Source organism: Sus scrofa, chromosome 4, assembly GCF_000003025.6.
Source record: "Sus scrofa isolate TJ Tabasco breed Duroc chromosome 4, Sscrofa11.1, whole genome shotgun sequence".
Lineage (NCBI taxonomy): Eukaryota > Metazoa > Chordata > Mammalia > Artiodactyla > Suidae > Sus > Sus scrofa.
In genome coordinates, this window is record NC_010446.5 from 97,322,038 (window position 1) to 97,340,451 (window position 18,414).

At 43.4% G+C, this 18,414-nt stretch overlaps 1 protein-coding gene across 4 annotated transcripts in view; it reads left to right on the top strand.

The window, feature by feature from the left end:
- Positions 1 to 18,414, top strand: part of THEM5 (thioesterase superfamily member 5) — a 39,024-nt gene that overhangs the window by 2,459 nt on the left and 18,151 nt on the right. The window contains exons 1-2 of one of the 4 annotated variants that reach the window (XM_013997133.2): positions 10,203 to 10,493; positions 10,771 to 10,893. The exons of 1 other annotated variant lie outside the window; for it this stretch is intronic. The gene's annotated coding sequence lies outside the window, so the exon portion shown is untranslated. Of the gene's footprint in view, positions 1 to 10,202; positions 10,894 to 18,414 lie in introns of those variants that run through there. 2 more of the 4 variants (XM_021089841.1, XM_021089844.1) reach the window with 2 other exon arrangements.

Here is an 18,414-nt window from a genome sequence, read left to right on the forward strand (position 1 = left end):
CTCCATAAGAGAGCTCCCAGAGGAAGCATTCTAAAACTTAAGTTCAAGTTACCATTTTGCTTGAAACTCCTTAAGGTTCCCCATAATAGAAAAAAAGTATTTTGTCATTCTTTGTCATTCATGACTCTTTTTTTTTTCTTTTTAGAACTACATCTGCAGTATATGGAGGTTCCTAGGCTAGGGGTCGAATTGGAGCTGTAGCTGCCGGCCTATGCTACAGCCATGCCAGATCCAAGCATCTGCAACCTACACCACAGCTCACAGCAATGCCAGATCCCACTGAGCAGGGCCAGGGATTGAACCTGCATCCTCACAGATACTAGTCAGGTTCCATTACCACTGAGCCACAGTGGGAACTCCAAGTCATTCAGGATTCTTTAAAGACTCATTTTATTGCAGTAGCTTCATCATAAGCAATACCATTTATGAAATCACGATAGTGATGTGCTGTCTATAGGTCCTTTTAGAATATGCATTTTTAAAAATACATATATCATTGTCCTTGTGCCACCTGCAGTTATTTTTCCTATTGGCCCAAATTTGGATGCATTGACTTGACAGATGAAATCTAAGCCTGCATTAAAGCCAAAGAGCCTCTGTGGTGTCATCCCTCTTCTACTTTGCCATCCCCCTCTTGTTACTGTCCTTTGTACCATACATTCATGAAGACTGAAATCCTAGGATTTGGCTTTAATGCAGGTCATACAGTTCTTTCATCTCTCTATGCCTTTGCTTGGAGCAGCCCTCCCGTTCTTTCCTTAGTGAACTTTTTATCCTTTAGAGGTCACCATATCAGTCTTCATCTTTTTGATATTTTCCCTGAAAATCCATCCTTCTGTGTCTGTATCTACTTGTAGCATTTTTTGCATTCGAGTCTGCAAGCATTTGAGGACAGGGCCCAAGTCTTCTCTCTTTATCTTACTTCCTGGCATAGAACTAGAGTATATGGTAGGGCTCAAGAAAGTTCGTTGCATTTAGCTGAATCTTTCAAAGTTAAAATCGGATAGGAGAGTCCACAATCAAGGGAGTCATTCTAATTCCTGAAAGTCTTCTATGATCTCTATCGCACCGGTTCATAAAAGGATGTTAGAACTGATCATACCTAGAGTTGCCCTTTTAGGATGAGACGTATGGATGAGGTGATCCCAGATTCACAACTCCGAAGCCTACACATGCCTCTTCTGCCTTTCAGTTGACATGTATTGGTCAATACATATTAGGTTATGACTCATTATACTTACTGTATACTGTTAGATTACTTGCAGAACTCAGATACTTTAAACACTACATGATGGGGACTGGATTCTTAGGAAATAAACCAAAATAGAGAAAAAGCTATATTTATAATGTAAATTTAAAGCAGCAAAAGATTGGAAACAATTTACATGTACAGTTTAAATGGTTAAGTAAATTATGTCATTTTAAAGGACTATTTTTCTACTATTGAAAATGATAACTGAGATTAAGGAATGAGAAAGTGAACACTAAGTAATCTTAAGTAATGAAGCAGAAAGAAAAATTATATTTCTCATTGAGATTACAAGTATATTAAGAAAGACTACATTTTTGAAAACTTGGAGGAAATGTAGTATCAAAATTTTACCGGAGTTCCCGTCGTGGCTCAGTGGTTAACAAATCTGACTAGGAACCATGAGATTGCGGGTTCAATCCCTGCCCTTGCTCAGTGGGTTAACGATCTGGCATTGCCATGAGCTGTGGTGTAGGTTGCAGACGCGGCTCGGATCCCGCATTGCTGTGGCCCTGGTGTAGGCCAGCGGCTACAGCTTAAATTAGACCCCTAGCCTCAGAACCTCCATATGCCATAGGAGCAGCCCTAGAAAAGGCAAAAAGACAAAAAAAAAAAAAAATTACCATTAGTTGCATTAAGATGGAGAGATAATAACTAGACTAAGGAGTTCCCACTGTGGCTTAGTGGGTTAAGAACCCAACTAGTATCCTTGAGGATGCGGGTTTGATCCCTGTCCTCAGTGGGTTAAGGATCCAGCATTGCAGCAAGCAGTTTAGGTCACAGATGCGGCTTGGATCCCAAGTTGCTGTGGCTATGGTATAGGCCTTCAGCTGCAGCTCTGATTCGACCCCTTCCTGGGGACTTCCTGTATGCCACAGGTGCAGCCTAAAAAGAAAAAAAATAAAAATAAGTGGGTTAAAATTTTTTTTTCTTTTTTTCCCCAAATTTTCTGAGCTGAAGATCTGACGGGATGAGCCAATCCAAAATCTTAGGCCAAAAACAAAGGTACAGATACTGGGCTAGGGAGTGGAGTAGACTCCACCCTACTCATGTTTCCCCTCACAAAGTCGAGACTTCCTTTTTTTCAGCTAGGAAGTTCGTAGTTCCATAGAGTTCTTGAAACAGGCTCCCTAAATTCTTACCATCAGGCCAGGATCAGAGCCAGCCCAGAGGTCAGCAGAAGCCTGGTTGGCTGGAACCATCTTCCATCACAGTAAGCGCACCTCCCTGCAATGTGGGGTGCAGTCCAAGTGTTGTAGGTACATTGAACCTGAATGAATTGATAAGTAATGAATTGGAAGTAAATGCCACGGAATTGATAGCTTCTGAGATCTTCATGTTCCAAGATTTCTACAGCGGTCAAAATCACTGGTTTTCCTTTCTAGTGCCTGTAGGCATTTTCTTTTCCAGCTCCTTTGTAGGTGACTCTTTGTCCCCCAAGTCCTCCAGGGTCCCTGTACCTTCTACTTGCTGCTTGGGAACTGGAGTGGTAGAAGTGCTGAGGGCTGCAGAGAAGTAGCAGGTGTGGAAGCTATGGGTACTATGCATCCTCTCCAACCTCCTCCTGCTATTTTTTGTGTTGTCTTTCTTGGCATTTAGCTTTGTCACCCACTCTGTTGCACAATTCAGAAACCTGTGATTGGCTCCTGTGTTTTTTTCTCTTCCCTCACTCGCCTTATCTAGCAGTCGCTCAGTTCTGCTTCATGCCTTCATAATTTTTCATCTGAGTTACTCCGATAGCCTGCAGACAAAGCCCTCTCATTCTGATCTTGGTCACTCCCACTATCATTTACATTATGGCCAGATCTGATCTTGTCACTTCCCTGTTTAAAATCCCTCTGAGAGCACTTATGATGCAATTCAAAGCAGTGAGCAAAGTGTGGAAAAGTCTCACAATCAGCCCTTGCCTGTGTCTCTGCCATTCGCTCCTCCCCTTGCACTGAAACAATGCCAAGCTTGCTTTAGACCTTAGTCTCATCATCTGTAAAATGTGGATGATAATTAGTGCCTCCTTCAGATGGTTGTTGTAAGGCCCCTCAAACCTGTTTCATACCTCCTTGCTTTTGCACAGAGTGTTCCTTTGTCTTTCGAGCTGGCTGATTTCTGCTTGTCTAATGGAGACTTAAGTCCAAGAACGCCTCCCTGATTCCAGTCTGAAATGAACACCTTTCCCCTGTGCTCCACTTTCCTGTGTGTACTCCATTGGGAGCCCATTTTGGTTTTTTTGTTTGTTTGTTCTGTCTTTTCAGTGCTGCATTCTCGGCATATGGAGGTTCCCAGGCTAGGGGTCGAATCAGAACTTCAGCTGCCAGCCTACACCACAGCCACAGCAACGCAGGATCCAAGCTGCGTCTGCAACCTACACCACAGCTCATGGCAACGCTGGATCCTTAACCCACTGAGCGAGGCCGGGGATCAAACCCACAACCTCATGGTTCCTAGTTGGATTCGTTTCCACTGCACCACAACGGGAACTCCGGGAGCACTTTTTACATGGAGGAAAATGTCTGTCCTTCATCTCTCTTTATCACCAGTGCCAGGCTCACTGTGCTTAATTAAGGTTTGAAAAAAGAACGAATGTCAGAGTTTCCATTGTGGCTCAGAAGTAATGAACAGGACGAGTATCTATGAGGATGTGGGTTCCACCCCCACCCTAGCTCAGTGGGTTAAGGATCCAGCATTGCTGTGAGCTGTGGTGTAGGCTGGCAGCTGCAGCTCTGATTTGACCTCTAGCTGGGAACCTCCATATGCCACAGGTGTGGCCCTAAAAAAAAAAAAAAAAAAAAAAAAATCTAAAAAAAAAAAAGAGAGAGAGAGAAGAGGGTCTGTAGACCTGGGCTTAATACTGACTGCCAATCCTGGTTGGATGGCATTGAGCAAGTCATTTACCCTCTCTCAAGTCTCCCATTTCTCCCAAGGAGGGTGGTCCAGGTGATCCTGGAAATTTGTTTCTGTTTCAAAATGACAAACTTTTGGAAAGAGCAAAAGCAGCAAGATAGTCTTAGAAAATGGGAGACTATGTTATGAAATAGGAGGTACCTCCCGTTATTCTCCTTTTTCTCCTCTCTTTACGAGGTCATTTTCTACTGAGGACGTCATTCATAAGGACTATGCTCTCCCCAACCCCAGCTGGAGCAAGGGCTTAAGACTTCTCTTTGACCAGCACATGAAGAAATGTGATGATGGCTCCTGGAGACGTTTGCCTTCACATACAAGTAAACCTACTCAAAAGAGTCAAGACTTCAAAACCCTTTTTCTTCATAGGAACAGCTACTCTCTCATAAAGAATATTGAAGTATCAAATATAAAACTAGGAACAGATTGAAGCATTTATTACCACTTGAAAAAGGAAGAATAATGCAGGGGTCTGCTATATTCTCCAGTTTAATAGGCCAGAAATCTCTATAAATTTTGCAGGTTGGGAGTTCCTGTCGTGGTGCAGTGGAAACAAATCCAAATAGGAACCACGAGGTTGCGGGTTCGATCCCTGGCCTTGCTCAGTGGGCTAAGGATCCTGTGTTGCCGTGAGCTGTGGTGTAGGTCGCAGATGCAGCTCGGATCTGGTGTTGCTGTGGCTGTGGCATAGGCCAGCAGCTGAAGCTCCAATTGACCCCTAGCCTGGGAACCTCCATGTGCGGCGGATACAGCCCTTAAAGGACAAAAGACAAAAAAAAAAAAAAAAAAAAAAAAAATTTGCAGGTTGTGGGAGAGCATAAAGTCTATTACCATTAATAAGACTGCCCCTGCTCTGGCATCTTCATCACCATTAGGAGAAGCGAAGAAAGGGCCCAGAAAGCCTCTGCCCTCACACATTCTCATCCCCTTTCTGTCTGGAGGCTGTCATCACTAACCTCATTTTACCATTTATCCCAATATGTGGTTTTGTCACCCTAAGAAGCTCTGAACACTCAAGTCACCCCCTCATCAACCAGACTCCAAACTCCCAAAGCAAACCACCCCACCTCTAACATAAACACATTGCATTTCCTGTCCTTTGCATATGTGTTTGGAGGGGGAGTTGTTTGTTTGTTTGTTTGTTTGTTTTTGGCCTCACGCATGACACGCAGAGGTTCCAGTTCCAGGGATTAAACCTGCACCACAGCAGTGTCCTGAGCCAGAAGGTGACAATGCCAGGTCCTTAATACACTGAACCACCAGGGAACTCATTTTTTAACTAATACTTTTTTGGGTTTTTTTTTTTTTGCTTTTTAGGGCCACACCTGTGGCATATGGAAATTTCCAGGCTAGGGATCGAATCAGAGCTGCAGCTGCTAGCCTACACCACAGCCACACAGGATCCAAGCCGCATCTGCAACTTACACCACACCTCACGGCAATGCCAGATCCTTAACCCACTTCGCGAGGCCAGGGATCAAACCTGCATCCTCATGGATGCTAGTCAGATTAGTTAACCACTGAGCCACGACAGGATCTCCACTAATACGTTTTTTTTAAGTAGTTCCACGTTTATAGAAAAAAGAATGGAAAGTACAGAGTTCTAGGAGTAAGACATTAGCACTAGGTAGTCATGTCACACTGTTGTTGACTGATAGTCAACTAACACCTTGTGTCTTTCATCTGAACTGTTTATCTCCCCTCTTCTGCATCTATATGGCTGATGTACTGAGCCTAACCAAAGAACTTTATATTTATACCTAATATATGCACATTCTTCATTTTTAGAGTCAACCTGTAAAGACCTTTTTGGTTTCTTATTTGCAACATCCCATGTATATTCATTCAACAGCTATCTGTTGAGCATCTGTGCTATGCCAAGCATTGTATTCCTGAAATAAGCCTGAGTATATAGAAGGGATTACTGACCCCATGAAGCTTATACAGATATTTCCTAATTTACTTATTATATTTTGATTATCTAAACACATCTTTGGGTAGTTGTTTGGGGATTGTGATTTTTTTTTTTTAATGACCTCAAGTAGGCCCTTATGTTGCCTGACAATCATGTGTCACTTCTCCCTGTCTAATCACTCTCCTGCTCTCCTAGATAACTATTTCCTGCCTTCTTTTTCTCAAGCCTCAATCTCAACTGATCTTGCGTCCTAGAGGTAAAAAAGACGAAAGAGAGTTTAAGCTAAGAGAACAAATGGAAAGTCCTAATGTCCTCTCTAGTCAGAGTCCTAAAGGATGACAGTAGAATGAATGGAAGAGATCTAGTATTTGAAGGGATAATATTCTAGAACTAAAGAAAATCATGAGCCAGATACAGATTGTACAACAAATATCAAACAAGATAAATAAAAATAAATCCCTACCTGAGGTATTATAGAGAAATTTTTTTATAGAATACTAAAGGCAGGAAGTTCCCATTGTGGCTCAGTGATGACAAACCTGACTAGTATCCACGTGGATGCAGGTTTGATCTGGCATTGCCATGAGCTGTGGTGTAGGTTAGAGACACGGCTTCGGTCTGGTGTTGCTATAGCTGTGGCATAGGCCAGCAGCTGCAGCTCTGATTCAACCGCTAGCCTGGGAACTTCCATATGCTGCGGGTGTGACCCTAAAAAAAAAAATAATAATACTGAAGACAAAGAGATCTTAAAAGCAGTCAGAAATAAAAGACAGGACACCCACAACAGTAGTCTTGCCTCTTAGAAGCAAGAGGCCACTATTACTCTGGCAGTATACTTCTTATCAGCAACAGTGGAAGCAAAATAATAAAATATCTCCAAGGTGCTAAATGAAACATGTAACTTAGAATCATGCTCTCAGCAAAACTAATGTTCAAAATTGAGGGCAAAATAAAAGCATTTTTATTTAAGCAAAAATGAGAAAAATTTACAAACAATAGGACAATACCTATGGAACTTCTAAAGGATATACTTCAGAAAGATGGGGAGTAATTCCACTAGGCAAGAGGATGAAAGAAAAAATAAAGAGGAGTTCCCGTCATGGTGCAGTGGTTAACGAATCCGACTAGGAACCATGAGGTTTCAGATCCCACGTTGCTGTGGCTCTGGTGTAGGTCGGCGGCTGCAGCTCCAATTAGACCCCGATCCTGGGAACCTCCATATGCCACGAGAGTGGCCCAAGAAATGGCAAAAAGACAAAAAAAAAAAAAAAAAAAAACTCTATGTGTAAGTAATAATAATGGCTATTTTCTGGGGATTTTTTAAAAGGACAGCTAAAATACAAGACAAAAATTTGGAGTTCCCATTGTGACTCAGTGGTAATGAACCCAGCTAGTATTCTGAGGACACAGGTTCAATCCCTGGCCTCACTCAGTGGATTAAGGATCCTGTGTTGCCATGAGCTGTGGTGTAGGCCATCAGCTGCAGCTCTGATTTGACCTCTAGCCTGGGAACTTCCATATGCCAAAGGTGTGGCCCTAAAAAAAAAATAATCAAAATCTTACAGGCCAAGTTCCCCTCACGTTAAACTAGAAGTCAAAAGTAAGGACATTTTTTTAAATTGTAAGTTAGTTGGGGTAACACTAAGCACTATTACAACCCCTGCACTTTACCTATTTAAATCAATGGACATGTTTTTGTTTTCATATGGTCTTTCTCTGTGAAAGTCAGTAAAGAACTCACCCCTGAAGTGATTCAAATACCTGGGCTCCTTCCTGAGTGTGGCTTCTCTATCCCCTTAGGGCCTCAGTGCCTTCTTATTCAACTCTTCAGTCTTTATAATACTTTCTTTGCCAATTTCAAATTTTTTTTTTGCAAATTTCTCCATTTAATCTAAGTTTTCAAATTGATGGACAAGAAGTTATTTACAGTGTTCTCAATTTTTTCTTACCTCAGTTAAGTATGTGATTATGTCCTCTTTGGTCCCAACAGTATTTATGTTTTCTCTCATTTTTCTTGATCTGTTTTGCCAGGGGTTACTAGCCTTTTCAAAGAGCCACCATTTAGCTTTTGAAGCCTCTCCATTGTATATGTATGTTTTCTCCTTTATTTTTAAACTTTGCTTTTATCTTTATTATCTTTTTGCCGCTAACACAAGTCGAAGTAAGTTGTCTAGCAAAACTGGATTAAGAAAAATGATCTGAAGCCTTTTTTCTATGCCCATCAGACTTAACTGTTTCTAAATGTTAATTGCATTTAGAAACTTATATTCTATAAACATAGTTATTATGGAGTTCCTGTCGTGGCGCAGCAGAAACGAATCTGACTAGGAGCCATGAGATTGCAGGTTTGATCCCTGGCCTCACTCAGTGGGTTAAGGATCCTGTGTTACCGTGAGCTGTGGTGTAGGTCGAAGACACAGCTCGGATCTGGCTTTGCTGTGGCTCTGGTGTAGGCCAGTGGCTACAGCTCCGATTAGACCCCTAGCCTGGGAATCTCCATGTGCCTCAGTGTGGCCCTAAAAAGATAAGGGACAAAAATAATAATAATGAAAAATATAAACATAGTTATTACTTTGTATTTTGTGCACTTCTTTCTCTTTATTTTATCAGTCAAGGAATTTTTCATTGTAAGGGATAGATCTCTTAATTCACAGTAGCTCAAGGGAAAAAACATATTGGCTTGTGTGGCTCAGAAGACAGGTGCGGCTGGGTGCAGGTATTCCATGATGCCTGTGTCTCAGCTACGTTTTCCTCTGCTTCATCCTCAGGTAGCCTTTCCTGATGTAGTGCCTCAGTGGCTACCAGGCATTTTTGTATCTTGCAGGCCTGGCAGCTCCAGCAGAAAAAGAATCCAGCCCCAAGGGCTCCAGCACAAGTTCCAGGGTTGAAGTTTCAGCCCACAGGCCTACCTGTCACCAGGGATAGGAGTGGGAGTCAGCTGTCAACTCTAATCAGCCTATGTGGGCTAAAGATGGGGGTGATTCCTCAAAGAAAGAGTCGTGTAGGTGTGTGAATAAGAAAATGTCGTGAGAGGAGGGACAGATGGATAAATGAAGGGAGGAAGGTTAGTAGTGAAGGGAGATGCTGGGCAGGCAGGAATACTTAATGTCCCCTGGATTGTAGCAAATTCTGAGTTAGCAAAGTTCACTTGTTCCATCAAGAGATTCAGGAAAAGCTAATGGGAACAAAACCTGGGCAGAGGGATAATCAAGAGTTATAATTTCTCTTCCACATGAAGTAGTTCCTTCATCCCCATGGTGGTACTGTAGAAATACACATCTCCCCACTGTATGTTACGTTTCTACCAACTAAAATTTACCTTTAAAGAGATACCTTTTTCAGAGTTACCTCATGGCTCAGCAGGTTAAGCATCTGGCATTGTCACTGCTGTGACTCTGGTGACTGCTGTGATGCAGGTTTGTTTCCCGACTTGAGAACTACTGCATGCCACGGGCGCAGCCAAAAAAAAAAAAAAGTGGTACCTTTTTCATTATGGTACCATGTCATATCCTATCTATGGGATTCCCAGAGGTGAATGTAGCCACTAGACACATCTAGCTATATAACTTTAAATATGAATCAATTGAAATTAAATTAAAGATTCCGTTTCTTGGAGTTCCTGTTGTGGCTCAGCAGTAATGAGCCTGACGAGTATCTGTGAGGATTCGGGTTTGATCCCCAGCCTCGCTCATTAAGGATCCGATGTGAGCTGTGGTGTAGGTCTCAGATGCGGCTCAGACCCTCCATTGTTTTGTCTGTGGTGTAGGCCAGCAGCGGCAGCTCCAGTTTGACCCCTAGCCTGGGAACTGCCATATGCTGTGCGTGCAGCCCTAAAACAAACAAACAAACAAACAAACAAGATTCGGTTTCTCATTCACAGTAGCCACATTTCAAGTTCTCCGTACCCACCTGTGGCTACCATATTGACAGCTCAGATGTGGAATATTTCTTTCTTTCTTTCTTTCTTTTTTGTCCTTTTGCCATTTCTTGGGCTGCTCCCACGGCACATGGAGGTTCCCAGGCCAGGGGTCGAATCGGAGCTGTAACCACCGGCCTACACCAGAGCCACAGCAACTTGGGATCCAAGCCGCGACTGCAACCTACACCACAGCTCACGGCAACGCCAGACCCTTAACCCACTGAGCAAGGCCAGGGATCAAACCCGAAACCTCATGGTTCCTAGTTGGATCCGTTAACCACTGAGCCACGACGGGAGCTCCAGATGTGGAACGTTTCTATCACAGAAAGTTCTGCAGGACAGCACTGACTTAGCACATGAAGCTGTTACCAGCATTTTGGTATTCAGTGTCTTTCTAGTGACCATTTCTCTAAAAGGGATTGGATGAGAAATTTTGATTATGACAGAGAAAGTGAGAGAAGCTGACCAGGACCATTTGCAGCTCCTTCCAGATGGGACAGCCTCTGCCATCACTGGTGAGCTGGAATCTCTGGTGATCTCTTTGAACCTAACCCACAATAGCCGTCCGGGACCAGATGCTCAGGAGACACCTGAGAGCAATGCTTGGGGGGAAGGGGGTGTGAGTGGCTGCTAGTGTCAGTCCCTCTAAGGAGGGTTTTATCTAAGACAGTCAGTACCCACCAATACCAGGTGTCATGCATACCCACTCCGTCATCCACATAATCATCTCTCAACGTTACAGAAATGTGATAAAAGCTGGGTTTTTTTTGTTTGTTTGTTTTCCCTGCGGAGCCGTCCCCCTGTATTCTGTTGCTGTGGTAAACAGCCAACTGGATAAAATTGAGAGGAGGAAAGGGTATATTTCCTGTGACGTTTGAAGTGTTGATGAGAAGACCCTCTACTCGGAGGCAACAGGTAAGAAGCTGCCACTCTCTGTTTTGTTTTTTTCTGGAGGGTTTTTGGTTTGGGTCTGATTTGGTTTTATAATCCATACATGCCCAGAAACTCTTAATTCCCTGTCATGCAAAGAACAAATTAAAGGTATACTCATTCATTGCTGATAGAGAGCTGTTTGCCCCCATCTCTCAAAATTACAGACATATGCTCTTTGACCCATTTCCAGGATTTTATCTCATAGGTATACAACATGTAAGGTTGCTCTAGCATTCCAGTAATTATGTTTCTCATACACCATTATCTGGACTAGCAAAAGATTGGCAAAACATAGATACCTATCAGTGGGAGACTGGTCAAGAGGCCACAGTTCATCCATTAACTAGACTGTGTGTGCCACAAGAAATATTGTGGTGCCATAAATAAGAATAAGACAATCTATATATGATATGGAGCTAGTTCATTACTATATATTCAGTGAAAAAACACAAAATCTAGGACAATGAAGGTATTATGTTATCATCAGTGTAGAAACATAGGTTTTTCCCATTCTCTTCCTTTTTTGTCTTCCTTTCAGATCACCCCTTCCTTCCTTCCTAAGTATGTCTAAAGCCACTAGGTAGAGTCTGCATGGTAGGCCGGGGTTGAGGAGGAAGCCACAGGGATGGGGGCTTGCAACAGCCTCACACTGTATGGGAGCTTGAGTGGAGTGGGAGTGGCCTAGCACAGGAAGTCCAAGTAGGAGAAAGAGGAGTTTGTGGGAATGGCGGGGGTGGGGGCGTGGTGGTCCTGAACCCACAGGGAGAAAGTAGCATCTGCCGAGAATGGCAGCTGTGATGGGAGCCAGGCATCTCACACCAGAGGAGTTCCAGATAAGGAAAAAGGGTAAACGATTGGAGTTGGCAATACTGGACGTGAATATTTTCTTAGTCTTTTGCTCTTGGAAATAGTGTTACAGTGAGTAACTTTGTGTATTGTCCATTTGCACCCATTTTGGCAAGTTACCCTCCAGTGGTTCAGGAGGAAACAGTTCTTTGTACTAGTCTCACAGTTTTTCTGTAAGCTTGAAGTTATTTCAAAGTAAAAAGTAATAAATGGAAGGGAAGGGAAAATACCTCTGTGTGTGTGTGTGTGTGTGTGTGTGTGTGTGTGTATTTGTATGGCATAGATTATTTCCAAAAAGCCAGGAGTTCCCGTCGTGGCGCAGTGGTTAACGAATCCGACTAGGAACCATGAGGTTGCGGGTTCGGTCCCTGCCCTTGCTCAGTGGGTTAAGGATCCGGCGTTGCCGTGAGCTGTGGTGTAGGTTGCAGACGCGGCTCGGATCCCGCGTTGCTGTGGCTGTGGCGTAGGCCGGTGGCTACAGCTCCGATTCAACCCCTAGCCTGGGAACCTCCATATGCCGCGGAAGCGGCCCAAGAAATAGCAACAACAACAACAACAAAAAAGACAAAAATAAATAAATAAATAACAAAAAGCCACACACACTAACATTAACATCTGTTGCCTCTGGGAAGGGGACCAGTATATTGGGAGGGAGATTTCATTGCATTCCCTCGTGTACCTTGTGAAAGTGGTTTTGTGAATTGATTACCAGTAGAGGAACTAGGTTTTGTAAGGCCTAAAGCTTATACAATTTAAGACATTTAAGAAAAATAAAGCAAAATTGGCTACAAAAGTATTTCTTTTAGGAGTTCCCATCGTGGCACAACAGAAACAAATCCAACTAGGAACCATGAGGTTTTGGGTGTGATTCCTGGCCTCGCTCAGTGGGTTAAGGGTCTGGCGTTGCCCTGAGCTGTGGTGTAGGTCACAAACACAGATTGGATCCTGCGTGGCTGTGGCCGTGGTGTAGGCTGACAGCTATAGCTCCGCTTTGACTCCTAGCCTGGGAACCTTCATGTGCTGCAGGTGTGGCCCTAAATGAGAAAAGAAATCACAGTATTCAATTGCTGTCTTGGAAATGCAGGTGTCTTCCCTCAGATCTCTAAAGGCAGGTGACCAGAAATGCCCACATTGAAAGTCTTTCTGGTTGCACCCTGAACACTGCATGACCCCCAGCTCTCTCAGGGCCTCTGTAAGTGAGGGGTCCTGGAAGCCTCACCTTCAGTAGCTTCAAACTTAGACAAGCTAATTTTTTTTTTTTTTTTTTTTTTGTCTTTTCAGAGCCACACCTGCAGCGTATGGAAGTTCCCAGGCTAGGGGTCTAATTGGAGCTACAACTGCCAACCTACACCATAGCCACAGCAACTCGGGATCCCAGCTGCATCTGTGGCCTACAGCATAGCTCATAGCAACGCCAGATCCTTAACCCACTGAGCGAGGCCAGAGATTGAACCTGTATCCTCATGGATGCTAGTCAGATTCATTTCTGCTGAGCCATGACGGGAACTCCCAGACAAGTTAATTTAGATATCTAATGCTTTTTGTTTATTTTTATCCCTTCTTTTTTTTTTTTTTTTTTTTGGTCTTTTTCCTTTTCTAGGGCTGCTCCCTCGGCATATGGAGGTTCCCAGGCTAGGGGTCGAATCAGATCTGTAGCCCCTGGCCTACACCAGAGCCACAGCAACGCAGGATCCGAGCTGCTTCTGCAACCTACACCACAGCTCATGGCAAAACCAGATCCTTAACCCACTGAGCGAGGCCAGGGATCGAACCTGCAACCTCATTGTTCCTAGTCAGATTGTGGCACAACATTAACCACTGCGCTGTAATGGGAACTCCGATCCTTTTATATTTTAATGAGACCTCAGAGGCACATGTTTGGGTAAGTCAGAATTCTTGATTTAGGACACACAGTCATTATTAGTACATTAATAGTCATTTTGTACTTATTTACTAATATATTTATTTTTCTAATTTAATAATAATTATCCTGAAACCTACAATCAAACAGGAACCAGAGGCTTAATAATATCATGTCCTTACCTAATTACTTTTCTCCATCTCATCCTCCTGTTTTTCCCTTGATCTAGCATTTTGTGATTTTCATTGCTTTGTACCATATTACCTTTTATTTTCTTAAGTTTTATCAAGAATATATGTGTGCCTAAATAATGTATTGTTTAGTTATTTGTTTTTGAACTTTGTAGAAAAGAGATTGTGCTATATGTGCTTTTCTGGGACTTCTTTTCCATGCAGCTTCATGTAACTCAAGTTCAGCCTTCTTGTTGGTTAGTTTGCTCACTTACTTCAACAGAATTTCCACTGTGATTTGTCTCCTCCTCTACGGTGGGCCTGTGACTATTGAAAGTAAGCCTCTATGGACATTCCTATTCATTCTATCTACATGGGCAAGAGCTTGGCATTTACTTAGCAAAGGAATTTCTAGGTTGTAGGGTATAAGAGTGTTCAGGAGTTCTCGTTGTGACTCAGCAGAAACGAATCTGACTAGTATCCATGAGGACTCAGGTTCGATCCCTGGCCTCGCTCAATGGGTTAAGGATCTGGTGTTGCCGTGAGCTGTGGTGTAGGTCACAAACATGGCTTGGATCCTGTGTTGCTGTGGCTGTGGTGTAAGCAGGCAGCTACAGCTTCAATTCGACCCTTAGCCTGGGAAGCTACATATGCCTCAGTGTGGCCCTAAAAATAAAAAAGACAAAAAAAAAAAAATCCAAGCTGTAGCTTATATTTCCTGTCTCACTAAAACTTTCTGTATGGGAAAGGTACCAGATGGTTCAGCTCTGATTTTATCTCCTTTCACTTCCTAGAGGATCTGCAATGGAAGTGGTAATGAACCATGAAATGACCAAGTGGTGGAGGACCTTGTTACCCAGGAGAGCTAATACTTTATTGTGAGAGTCAAAAGTTGATTCTTGCAAAGGAAACCCAAAAGAAAACAAAAAGACAACTTACAGAATGGGAGAAAATAGTTTCAAATGATGCAACTGACAAGGGCTTAATCTCTAGAATATATAAGCAACTTATACAACTCAACAGCAAAAAAACCAATCAATCAATGGAAAAATGGGCCAAAGACCTGAATAGACATTTCTCCAAGGAAGATATACAGATGGCCAACAAACACATGAAAAAATGCTCAACAACGCTGATTATAAGAGAAATGCAAATCAAAACTACCATGAGATACCACCTCACACCAGTCAGAATGGCTATCATTAATAAATCCACAAAAAACAAGTGCTGGAGGGGCTGTGGAGAAAAGGGAACCCTCCTGCACTGTTGGTGGGAATGTAAACTGGTACAGCCACTATGGAGAACAGTTTGGAGATACCTTAGAAATCTATACATAGACCTTCCATATGACCCTGCAATCCCACTCCTGGGCATCTATCCGGACAAAGCTCTACTTAAAAGAGACACATGCACCCGCATGTTCATTGCAGCACTATTCACAATAGCCAGGACATGGAAACAATCCAAATGTCCATCGACAGATGATTGGATTCGGAAGATGTGGTATATATACACGATGGAATACTACTCAGCCATAAAAAAGGATGACATCATGCCATTTGCAGCAACATGGATGGAACTAGAGAATCTCATACTGAGTGAAATGAGCCAGAAAGACAAAGACAAATACCATATGATATCACTTATAACTGGAATCTAATATCCAGCACAAATGAACATCTCCTCAGAAAAGAAAATCATGGACTTGGAGAAGAGACTTGTGGTTGCCTGATGGGAGGGGGAGGGAGTGGGAGGGATCGGGAGCTTGGGCTTATCAGTCACAACCTAGAATAGATTTACAAGGAGATCCCGCTGAATAGCATTGAGAACTATGTCTAGATACTCATGTTGCAACAGAAGAAAGGGTGGGGGAAAAACTGTAATTGTAATGTATACATGTAAGGATAACCTGACCCCCTTGCTGTACAGTGGGAAAATAAAAAAATAAAATTAAAAAAAAAAAAAAAAAAAAAAAAAGTTGATTCTTAATTTGGCTGAAAGATGAGAGTGTGTGAATAGCCTGAAGGTATAAATATGAATCAAAGTGCTTTTCTTTGTATATACATTTCTGCTTAGAGAAAGCAGAAGTCCCATCAGATGGAAGTCAGTTGACTTCAAATCATCTTTTCTTATTTCGTTTGTTTAGGCTTATTTGTAAAGCTGGATTCTGAAAATTTTTGACATAAAAGAGCTTCTGGTGAGGAGTTCCCTGGTGGCTCAGCAGGTTAAGGACCTGGCATTGTCACTGCTGTGGCTCTGGTTGCAGCTTCAGTGCAGGTTCAACCCCTAGTCCAGGAACTTCTACATGCCATGGGCATGAAAAAAAAAAAGGCTTCTGGTGAATTCCACAGCAGTCTGCATAGGCTGACTCTTCCCCAGAAGAAGCAGTTGTCTCCAGTCCTGTTCTACTCACCCACTCTTGAGTTCCCCATTGGACAAAGCCTGCTAACACTGACCTTCCTGAATAAGTCTTATGAATACCATTCCAAGAGTTTCATTTACACCTTCCAAACTTTTTTTTTTTTCTTTTTGGTTTTTAGGGCCACACCCATGGTATATGAAGGTTCCGAGGCTAGGGGTTGAATCAGAGCTACAGCTGCTGGCCTACACCAGAGCCACAGCAACACAGGATCCAAGCTGCTTCTGCAACCTACACCACAGCTCATGGCAACGCTGGATCCTTAACCCACTGAGCGAGGCCGGGGATCAAACCCACAACCTCATGGTTCCTAGTCAGATTCATTTCCACTGCATCATGACCTTGGAACTCCACCACCTTCCAAATTTTTTAACACTGATACACTCCCTGTAAGAGTATCAGTAATTCTTTCTGCCTTCTTAGGATAAGTGCCTGGTTCTCCTAAAATTTGAATGAGCTCCTTAAAGTTGCATGGGCATGATGTCTGATCCATTGCAGACTAGAGAAAATATTCACATTGAAACTTTTACCACAAACTTGGAGATGCCAGAAAACCAAAGGAAGGAATAAATATGTGGGTGCATGAATGTGTGTGTGTGTGTGTGCACTATAAATTACAAAACTAGCTTTATTATATCTAAACAAATCTCTGGCTACAGTAGGAAACACAGCTTATTCCTATAGGTTTGGATACTTCACATCTGTTGTCTTAGAGTCTAGGGATTAAACTGCCGTTTTAACATAGGCTGTTACTGTATTTTACCGACAATGGAGTTCCCATTGTGGTGCAGCAGAAACGAATCCAACTAGGAACCATGAGGATGTGGGTTTGATCTCTGGCCTCGCTCAGTGGATTAAGGATCTGGCATTGCTGTGAGCTGTGGTGTAGGTCAAAGATGCGGCTTGGATTCTGCCTTGCTGTGGCTCTGGTGTAGGCTGGTGGCTACAGCTCAGATTAGACACCTAGCCTGGGAACCTCCATATGCCACAGGAACGGCCCTAGAAAAGACAAAAAGACAAAAAAAAAAAAAAAAAACCCTGAAATAATAATAATCAGTGAGTAAAAGTGTAAAGGACTGGGGATGGACGTTACGAAATTAACTAACTGTCTCTAATTGCACATTAGCTGACTCAGAAATACAGATGAAATTTTTCTAGGGAGAAACACTCCACCGGTTGTTGATTCCCTCTGAAGCACTTCACTGCTCTCAGAAAAAAATAAATCCACCATGGTAGGTAAGGATAAACGTGACAAAAGGAAAAGTACTGAAATGAAGATCCAGGCATAAGATCTACCTCACCCACATCTAAAACGTGAGGGAAAAAAATGCTTCCATAACGTCACCCACATCCTCAGCCATTTGTGACTTGCCCCGTAAACTTTCCCACATTTCCGAAGCCTCCGGAGTAAAAACCCTCAGCCAGGGCTCTTCTAAATGAGCCTCAGTCGAGAGAGCACCACTTCTCCTCTCTTACGTCGTCATCTCATCCCCTGTCTCCCCAGACCGGATCTTCACACGAGGAACATGCTTACTCAGCGCCCCCTCCATCATGACTGACCTCTGTTGATGTCTATTCATCTGGGGGGGAGGGGGCAAAAACTTCTGGACTATTGTTAAGATATAGCTGTGGACATCAAGCGTTTTTTCAGAGTTTGTTTTTGGTTGGTTGGTTTTGTTTTCCTGCCTGTCCATGCTCCCTTCCTCCCCATCTTCTGGTAAAGGAACTAGGCTGATCTGACAGACAGCCCTTCTAGCTTGCATCTGATCTGTGGGGGAGGGGACCGATCCCACCCCTGGCCCTGGGACAAGCATTAAAACAACCGAGGTAACTCTGGAGCTGGAGCTGCCAGAGGCAGGGGTGTGGAGGAAAGCACTGGGGCCCACACTGTCCAGGAGCCAGGCCAGCTCAGCCTCGCAGAGGGCGCTGGGGAGGGGACACCAAGGAACACTACCACTGGAGCTGGAGCAACGTTGTTCTTTGCCGACAGGGCCACCAAGGCACAATGGTGACGCAGTGTGTCCAGTGCCCAGCGGTGGACAGGACAGGAAGCCCCATCTCCCAAGCTCCCCTGCCCCAGTGAAGGCCAGGAACCACAGCAGCAGGAAGGAAGGGCCCTCCCAGTGGGTGCTTTCTCTGTCTTAATAGAACCTAGGGCAGTGCCTCAGAGCCAGATGCTCAAGGACTGTCTGGCTTTGAGGAAGGAA